Below are 3,502 nucleotides of genomic sequence, written 5' to 3'. Positions count from 1 at the left end.
TTAGTGTTCCGTGTGGATGTTGAGACAGTAGGTTTAGTGTTCCGTGTGGATGTTGAGACAGTAGGTTTAGCGTTCCGTGTGGAGTTTGAGACAGTAGGTTTAGTGTTCCGTGTGGATGTTGAGACAGTAGGTTTAGTGTTCCGTGTGGATGTTGAGACAGTAGGTTTAGTGTTCCGTGTGGATGTTGAGACAGTAGGTTTAGTGTTCCGTGTGGAGTTTGAGATAGTAGGTTTAGTGTTCCGTGTGGAGTTTGAGACAGTAGGTTTAGTGTTCCGTGTGGAGTTTGAGATAGTAGGTTTAGTGTTCCGTGTGGAGTTTGAGATAGTAGGTTTAGTGTTCCGTGTGGTGTTTGAGACAGTAGGTTTAGCATTCCGTGTGGATGTTGAGACAGTAGGTTTAGTGTTCTGTGTGGAGTTTGAGACAGTAGGTTTAGCGTTCCGTGTGGAGTTTGAGACAGTAGGTTTAGTGTTCCGTGTGGAGTTTGAGACAGTAGGTTTAGCGTTCCGTGTGGATGTTGAGACAGTAGGTTTAGCGTTCCGTGTGGAGTTTGAGACAGTAGGTTTAGTGTTCCGTGTGGATGTTGAGACAGTAGGTTTAGTGTTCCGTGTGGATGTTGAGACAGTAGGTTTAGTGTTCCGTGTGGAGTTTGAGACAGTAGGTTTAGTGTTCCGTGTGGAGTTTGAGACAGTAGGTTTAGTGTTCCGTGTGGATGTTGAGACAGTAGGTTTAGTGTTCCGTGTGGAGTTTGAGACAGTAGGTTTAGCGTTCCGTGTGGAGTTTGAGACAGTAGGTTTAGCGTTCCGTGTGGAGTTTGAGACAGTAGGTTTAGCGTTCCGTGTGGAGTTTGAGACAGTAGGTTTAGCGTTCCGTGTGGAGTTTGAGACAGTAGGTTTAGCGTTCCGTGTGGATGTTGAGACAGTAGGTTTAGCGTTTCCGTGTGGATGTTGAGACAGTAGGTTTAGCGTTCCGTGTGGTGTTTGAGACAGTAGGTTTAGCGTTCCGTGTGGAGTTTGAGACAGTAGGTTTAGCGTTCCGTGTGGAGTTTGAGACAGTAGGTTTAGTGTTCCGTGTGGAGTTTGAGACAGTAGGTTTAGTGTTCCGTGTGGAGTTTGAGACAGTAGGTTTAGTGTTCCATGTGGTGTTTGAGACAGTAGGTTTAGTGTTCCGTGTGGAGTTTGAGACAGTAGGTTTAGCGTTCCGTGTGGATGTTGAGACAGTAGGTTTAGCGTTCCGTGTGGATGTTGAGACAGTAGGTTTAGCGTTCCGTGTGGATGTTGAGACAGTAGGTTTAGCGTTCCGTGTGGAGTTTGAGACAGTAGGTTTAGCGTTCCGTGTGGATGTTGAGACAGTAGGTTTAGCGTTCCGTGTGGAGTTTGAGACAGTAGGTTTAGTGTTCCGTGTGGATGTTGAGACAGTAGGTTTAGTGTTCCGTGTGGAGTTTGAGACAGTAGGTTTAGTGTTCCGTGTGGAGTTTGAGTCAGTAGGTTTAGTGTTCCGTGTGGAGTTTGAGACAGTAGGTTTAGTGTTCCGTGTGGATGTTGAGACAGTAGGTTTAGTGTTCCGTGTGGATGTTGAGACAGTAGGTTTAGCGTTCCGTGTGAGGTTTGAGACAGTAGGTTTAGTGTTCCGTGTGGATGTTGAGACAGTAGGTTTAGTGTTCCGTGTGGAGTTTGAGACAGTAGGTTTAGCGTTCCGTGTGGAGTTTGAGACAGTAGGTTTAGTGTTCCGTGTGGAGTTTGAGTCAGTAGGTTTAGTGTTCCGTGTGGAGTTTGAGACAGTAGGTTTAGTGTTCCGTGTGGATGTTGAGACAGTAGGTTTAGCGTTCCGTGTGGATGTTGAGACAGTAGGTTTAGTGTTCCGTGTGGAGTTTGAGACAGTAGGTTTAGTGTTCTGTGTGGAGTTTGAGACAGTAGGTTTAGTGTTCCGTGTGGTGTTTGAGACAGTAGGTTTAGTGTTCCGTGTGGAGTTTGAGACAGTAGGTTTAGTGTTCCGTGTGGAGTTTGAGACAGTAGGTTTAGTGTTCCGTGTGGAGTTTGAGACAGTAGGTTTAGTGTTCCGTGTGGAGTTTGAGACAGTAGGTTTAGCGTTCCGTGTGGATGTTGAGACAGTAGGTTTAGCGTTCCGTGTGGTGTTTGAGACAGTAGGTTTAGCGTTCCGTGTGGAGTTTGAGACAGTAGGTTTAGCGTTCCGTGTGGTGTTTGAGACAGTAGGTTTAGTGTTCCGAGCGGAGTTTGAGACAGTAGGTTTAGTGTTCCGAGCGGAGTTTGAGACAGTAGGTTTAGTGTTCCGAGCGGAGTTTGAGACTTCATTTAGTTTGAGACTACATCCTTATTAATGTGCTTATTAATGTTGTTATTAATGTCACTATTAATGTTGTTATTAATGTCACTATTAATGTTGTTATTAATGTCACTATTAATGTTGTTATTAATGTCACTATTAATGTTGTTATTAATGTCACTATTAATGTTATTATTAGTCATTATTAATGTCCTGCCACACCAAAATTTATGGTCACAAGACACTGCTGGTCAAACTCAAACAACTTGTCTACCTCCCTCTCTCTCTCTGCCTCTCTCTCTCTCTGTCTCTCTCTTTGTCTGTCTCTCTCTGTCTCTCTCTGTCTCTCTCTCTCTCTCTCTCTGCCTCTCTCTCTTTCTCTCTCTGCCTCTCTCTCTCTCTGTCTCTCTCTTTGTCTGTCTCTCTTTGTCTCTCTCTCTCTCTCTCTCTGTCTCTCTCTGTCTCTGTGTCTCTCTCTCTCTGTCTCTCTCTCGCTCTCTCTCGCTCTCTCTGTCTATCTCTCGCTCTCTCTGTCTCTCTCTTTGTCTGTCTGTCTCTCTCTCTCTCTCTCTCTCTCTCTTTGTCTGTCTCTCTGATTGATCCTGTGTGGGTGTCGAGGTTCTTCTTCATGGGTTTGAACCACTCACTCACCCCCCGTCAGCTCAAACCCACACAACTCCCACACACTCTACTGTCTCACTGTGTGTGTGTGTGTGTGTGTGTGTGTGTGTGAGTCAGTGAGACAGACAGAGGGAAAGAGGTGTAGGGTGATGGAGTGAGAACACAGTTGTACAAATGAGATAATGGAGGAAAACAGGGAAAGAGAGAAATGCAAGGAGGAGAGGAGAAAAGAGAAATGAAGGACAGATAGGATGAAAGAGATTAAGGAATATTAACACTTTACTTTAAGGAAGACGTATAAGGGGTTAATGAAGGTCGTGTAATTTGTTTTATAAAACTGAAATCATAAAGACATTTATAAACAGTTCACTCTGTATAACTCTTTGTTCATAAATATCTGCATTATTACATAACGGATGATCTGTCGTGTGAAAATGAGTAATAACTGCATTATTAATGTGCAATAAACACTTTATAAAAACTTTATGATACAAACTGTTAATAACTTCATTCACATCTGATTAGTGTTAATGTAAGAACTTTTGGTTCTAGAGTCAGATGAGTGCGGTTCTCAGCTCTCAGTCTTCATCTCAGCTGTGAA

This window comes from Pangasianodon hypophthalmus, chromosome 6, assembly GCF_027358585.1.
Source record: "Pangasianodon hypophthalmus isolate fPanHyp1 chromosome 6, fPanHyp1.pri, whole genome shotgun sequence".
Classification (NCBI taxonomy): Eukaryota; Metazoa; Chordata; class Actinopteri; order Siluriformes; family Pangasiidae; genus Pangasianodon; species Pangasianodon hypophthalmus.
This window is presented reverse-complemented; position numbering follows the sequence as displayed.